Source organism: Lactuca serriola, chromosome 7 (assembly GCF_051521515.1).
Source record: "Lactuca serriola cultivar US96UC23 chromosome 7, Lser_US96UC23_V15, whole genome shotgun sequence".
In the NCBI taxonomy this organism is placed as follows: Eukaryota; Viridiplantae; Streptophyta; class Magnoliopsida; order Asterales; family Asteraceae; genus Lactuca; species Lactuca serriola.
Genome location: NC_136414.1, coordinates 200,143,504 through 200,149,587, shown reverse-complemented (window position 1 = coordinate 200,149,587; position 6,084 = coordinate 200,143,504). Strand labels below are relative to the sequence as shown.

The 6,084-nt window shown below is 40.3% G+C and overlaps 1 non-coding gene across 1 annotated transcript; it reads right to left on the bottom strand.

Annotated features, from left to right (window-relative positions):
- Positions 1-2,007: 2,007 nt before the first annotated feature.
- Positions 2,008-2,114, bottom strand: LOC145065198 (small nucleolar RNA R71). The gene has a single exon (XR_013688344.1). It is a non-coding gene; the product is annotated as a small nucleolar RNA R71 (small nucleolar RNA).
- Between the last annotated feature and the right edge of the window lie 3,970 nt (positions 2,115-6,084).

The following is a 6,084-nucleotide window of genomic DNA, read 5'->3' as shown; positions in this document are numbered from 1 at the left end:
TATAATAACTTAGTAAATAAGTTAAGACACTTAGAAAACATTTAAACACTTTTATGAGTGTTTAGGGTTCAAATGGTTGCATCTAAGTTGCTACGGGACAAGGCAAAAGGGTTTGAAACATCAAATAGCCTTGTATAGGAGTTCACCAACCAACAACCCCCACACCTTGGAGTTTACGGCCGTAAACTCATAGGTTTATGGCCGTGAACTCCTCAAATGGTGTTTTTGGGTGTTTTGTGGTGTTATCTTGCATCTAGAACACTCCTAGCTTTGTTGGAATAATACATGAAGTAGTTTTAAGGCTTTAGAACACTCCATATGGGAGTTTACGGCCTAAGGTCCTTCACCTTAGAGTTTACGGCCGTAAACTCTAGGAAATTAATTGATTTGAGGCACTTAGACATCAAGAATGGCATCCATGATTTTATCTAAGGCTAATGGGGACAAGAGGCACACTTTGGTGCCTTCACTTGGAGTTTACGGCCCAAGTCATGTTCCTTGGCCGTAAACTCCTTTCAAGGAGTGATTTCAATGTGTTCTACTCTCCATTCTAGTCCCAAAGGTGCAAGGTAAATTGTCTAAAGGCTTAAGGGTAGCTTGGAATGATTTTTGTCCCTCAAAAAGGGGTTTACGGCCCAAGAAGGGTTCTTGGCCGTAAACTCCAACTAACTTGTGATTTGGATGAGCTTTGGTGTTCTAAACAAGCACAAGTACTAGTAGTTAAAGTCCTTAAGCATTTGGGGAAAGTTTTAGGGCATTTAAGCCCTTGAAAAGGGGTTTACGGCCCAAGGGAGTTCCTTGGCCGTAAACTCCTAGAACTTATGTTTCTTGGATGATTTCTAGGCTATAAAGATCATACACAATGTCCTTGATAAGTCCTCTAACATGTGGATGGGTCTAGAAAGCATTAGGGTTCCATTTTGGAGTTTACTCCCCAAGAACGATCTTCGGCGGTAAACTCCCGGATCTTGTAATCTAAACATGTTATTGTTGCTAATATGCATTAAACAAGTATTGAAACACATATAGAAAAGTAGACTCACAATCTGGGATGAAAACCCGAAGATCCGTCAGAGAGAATATGGCTTTTCTCTATTTGGAATTGTGAATAATGAATTAATTTAATTCAGAAAACTATTTATAGTCCTGGAATATTTTGGCAGAAAATATTTTCATTCCTGATGTGGGACTATAACCGTATGAAACTTGAAATGCCCAAGTTTCACAAAACCAGGAGTATCCACTCTCCTGATATCATCTAAAACATAACCCTAATGAACACAAATTTGTTCGGACAAGCTTGAAAATCACAGAAACTGAACTAGCTTCTATTGAATAGATGAGGTTCATACAATTGGAAATTTCAGGTTGTCACACCCTCCACTAGAAGACCCAGAGTCCGCCCTAAGGAAGAACAAAGGAAAATCCGTTTCTTCAAAGAACTCGCCACTAAAGAATCTAAAGTCCGTTTTCAGCAAGAAGAAGAACAACAAATCAGGAGCTTCCAGCGCCTCTATAGCAATAGAAGACCCGATCAAAGAAGACACCGAGTGCAAATCTGAAGGAGAAGAAGACCCAACTTTTGGGCACGAATCCGACTTTGACAACGAATTAGTTGTTCCCATGGAGAACATCAATGAAGTCCCCATGGGGGAATGGAAAAAGAAGATGCGTGACGATACCGGCCCGGGATTTGTGCAACCCGCAATTCCCGCTACTTCTACTTTCAAAATAAAGGGCCACATACTCATTCAACTAAAGGAGATTCCCTTCCATGGAAAAGATCACGAAGACGCCTATAAACACTTGGATGAAGTAAATGATGTAGTTGATTACCTTAATGTTCCAAATGTGCCTCGCGAGACTCAGCTGCTTCGTATGCTCCTAGTCACATTCAAGGGTGCTGCAAAATATTGGCTCAAGTCGCTCCCTCCCGGGTCCATCACCACATGGGCTAAGATGAAAGAAGAATTCATTGACCATTTTTTCCCACCTTCTAAAATAGCCAAGTTGAATAAGGCCATTGTTAACTTTGAACAACAACCCGAAGAGTCCCTTTATGAGGCGTGGGAGAGGTACAAAAGTTTGCTAAGAAATTGCCCACACCATGACCTTAATAGCCAACAAGAAGTCTCCATCTTCTATGATGGAGTCAATGTCACAACAAGACAACTACTTGACTCGCAAGGCCTGCTCACAAAGAAGCCACCCTCGGTGATTAAACAATTAATTGAAGAGTTCTCTAAACATTCTAGAGAATACCACAACCCATGAAATGAAGTAAGCAGGGGGGTTGTGAACACGATCAACGATAGCATGGCGGCGATGATGGCTAAACTAGACAGTTTAGATTGAAGAATGACGAAGATGGATCAAACAATCCATGCTATCCGGGTGGGATGTGAAAATTGTAGGGGACCTCACCTAACTAAAGATTGTGACTTGGATGAGAATGGAAACAAAAAGGCGCAAATTTTCTATTCAAGTGGCGACAGAAACGATGAGACTTGGCGGAAACCCAAGAAGGAATGGCTCCCGTATGAAGAATATAAAAAGGCAAAGGAAGAGAAATACAAGCAAAAAGAGAGGGGTTTCTACCAAAAGGAAGAACCGGTTGTGGAAGAAATGTTCACAAGATTTATAGCCGCGTCCGAGAAGAGACACAATGATCATGATGCTACTATACAAGAGACCATAACTATACTTAGGAATCAGCAAGCATTTATTCTCAACATTGAGAAACAACTTGGACAACTTGCACATCAAGTGAACGGGAGAAGACTGGGAGAACTTCCAAGTAAAACCGAGAATAATCTGAGAATCGAGAATGTGAATGCTATGACATCTGGTTATGGGGAAATTTTCACTCCTCTGACCCCTGCACAGAAGGTCTCAACTAAGGCGCAAGCAGAAAAGGCAGAAGAGTCGAGTTTAGCTAAACTCGACCCGACTTGCCGAGTCCCTCTAATGGACTCGACGAGTCCATCCCGTGATGACAAATCTGTTGTATCCTTAAAGCCTTACAGGCCTCCTTTGCCATTTCCAATTTGAGCCATACCTGATGAAAAGGTCAAAGCGTACAGAGCTTTCATGGAACATGTTAAAGCCCTTCAAGTCAACATCCCATCTGTTGAAACGATGCTTCAAACACCCGAATATTTAAACTGGCTTAAGGGTCACTTTGCTGCTAGAAAAGATATGGCAGAAGTCATTGAATTAGTATTAAATGAACTACCAGAAAAGAAGGGCGATTCGGGAAGCATCTCGATTCCTTGCCAATTTGGAAATATACTTGCTACTTAAGCATTGACCAATTCGGGTGCAAGTATTAACTTAATGCCTTTTTCTTTCTTCAAGAAGCTGAATTTACCGGAGCCAAAGCCTATTAATATGAAGATCCATTTGGCGGACAAGACAATCATTCGTCCAAGAGGTGTTTGTGAAGATCTTCTCATAAAGGTGGACAAATTTGTATTCCCCGTGCACTTTGTAGTGCTTGATATGCAAGAAGACCCCAAAATTCCAATTATTTTACCGCATGCGCATTGATAGATGTATGTGAGTCCACACTAACATTGAGGGTAGGAGATGAGTCAGCAGTTTTTCAAGCTATACCAGAGATTAAGCAAGAAGAAACAAGAAAAGAAGAAGTTTCCTCCATTGATTTGGATGATGAATTACTATAAAAAGAACTTGCACTCCTACAAGAAGAAGATCCAGGTAAATTTCTACTATCTTCTGGAGGAAATGATGATCTTGAAAAAGACTTAGAGGAGATAGAGAAGTTGCTGAAAGGAACTGATTCAGAAAACACAATGGAATGTGAGGAATTCGCACCGACTCGCCGAGTCGAGTCGACAGACTTGACGAGTCCAGTCGATAATTTCAGCAATTTGGATTATCTTGACCTGCTTGTCACCAGTTCCTTGCTTGATTTGGACATGAAGATTTTTCCTGATTCTTTAGAAGATCGAGCAGCAGAAGGCGGAATTGTTAAAGCGTATGGTGACCTCCAACACGTTCAAGTGGCTTACCTCGATACAATGATGCAAGAATATGAAGACATTCGACTTGAAGAGGAGGCAAGTTTTGGAGAAGAGGAGAATGCAAAGGTTAGGAAAGATGATGCTGATAACCCATTCATTGAGTCACGTATAACCAAACCTCGACCCGAGTTTTTAGCAATTATGAAGTAATTAAGTTTAAAGAAGGAGAAGTACAAAAGAGGGTTCAAGAGAATGGGGTGAAAAAGAAGAAGGTGGGGAAAAGGAAAATGCATGCAATTGAAGAAGATGCCACAAGGAAAAAGACAGAAGAATTGCGACGGGCATACAAGAAGAAGATACACGCTTACAAGACAAAGTATAAACCGCAAAAGATTAGGCGTGTATTCCCGATGCAGGAAAACGAAGAAACATAGAGCGGGAGGGAGTCCAACTAAAGACTCCTAAAAAAGAAGTGCTTGGAGGGAAGCAACCCGTTATGAGAGTTTGCTTTCTTAATCATTTCCGTTTTAGTTGTTGTTTGATTTTCGTTTTTAGGATTTTCTTTTTCTGTTTTCATCTTCTAAATCATCAAACATGACTGCTTGAGAGTACGTATGGTCTGAGTGTGGGGTGGATTAAACATTTTTTTATGAATACATGACCAAATGATATAATTTTTTAAATGTTTGCAAGTGACTCGGCGAGTCTGAACTTGACTCGACGAGTCTATTCAGAATCCAGATGATTTTCAATTCGCGACTAGACTCGCCGAGTCTGACCCTGACTCGACGAGTCGATGTTATTTACTGAAAAAAAATTATATTTTTTTTACATCTGGTAAAATAGGTGTTTACCCTAATGTGATCATACTCCATTCAAACTTGTCGTGTGCCTACTCTCATTCTTTCTCAAGAACTCTTCAAGTTCTTCAATTTTTCTTCAAAATTCTCGAATTTCATCAACCAAGGTACTTAATTTCTTCAATAATTATGTTAAAGTCATGATTTTTAGATGTTATAAAGTATCAATTTTATAGAACACCCATTTTTGAGGTTTAGTGAATTTTTAGGGTTTTGATTTTGGATTAATTGTGGTGTTTTGGATGGATGTTATTACTCTAATACACCTTATGAACATCCTTGGAAAAACCCTTGGACAAATTTTGAGTTTTTATGGTCGAATTTCACACAACCCGTCGACTGACTCGTGCAGTTCATCAAACTCGCCGAGTCGTTCATGGACTCGATGAGTCCAGTCAGGGACCCAGATGGATTCTGTTTTAATGTTTTTATGTTTCTTCTGGGTTGTTTGTTCTTTGTTTTGCAGGGACCATGTTTTCACGGGGACAAAGCTCTCGAGGAAGTCAAGGAGATTTTCCTTGGTTGCATTTTCCACAAATCAACTCAAATTCAACAAGGATTAAATGGAAGAAGAAGCTTGCAGAACTCCAGAAAAAGAGATATGTGCTCCCAATACAATTGATTGGGAATGGTTGGGGAGAGTTCGTTATGAAGAAGAGTTGGCCCCTTATATAGTCAAGACGTTTGTACACAATGGAATATCCATTACATGTGATGGATGGAGTCGTGTCTTCCGTATTCAAGAACTGATTTATCGTGAGCTGTGCTTGGAGTTCTTTTCCACAATACATTTCCAGGGTGTGGATGATTATTATAACCCCGGAAGTATTATGTTTTGTCTTGGGGGCGAGGTTCATCATTATTCTATGGTCGAACTAGCTTGGAGATTGGGTATATATGACCAACAAGTGGTCAACACAGGTGCATTTCATACCTTCTTGGAGCATTGCCATAAAGCATTTCCGGATGGGATCACAAGTTCAAGTTAGTGGAGCACCATTACTAATAAAGTTTACATTCCAAAGTCGGCTCAAGAAGGGAGCATACGATCACCTACACACCGCCTTATTCACCGGCTTATTTCAAACACCATTAACCAAAGGAAAGATGATGAAAAGGTTTCTAACCTTGATGTTTTCTTTTTTTGGAGCATCATTACACCCAATACTTTTTGCAACATTCCATGGTGCATCGCTTCATACTTAGCGGAGGGAACGGTCAAGGACCGCAAAACTTCA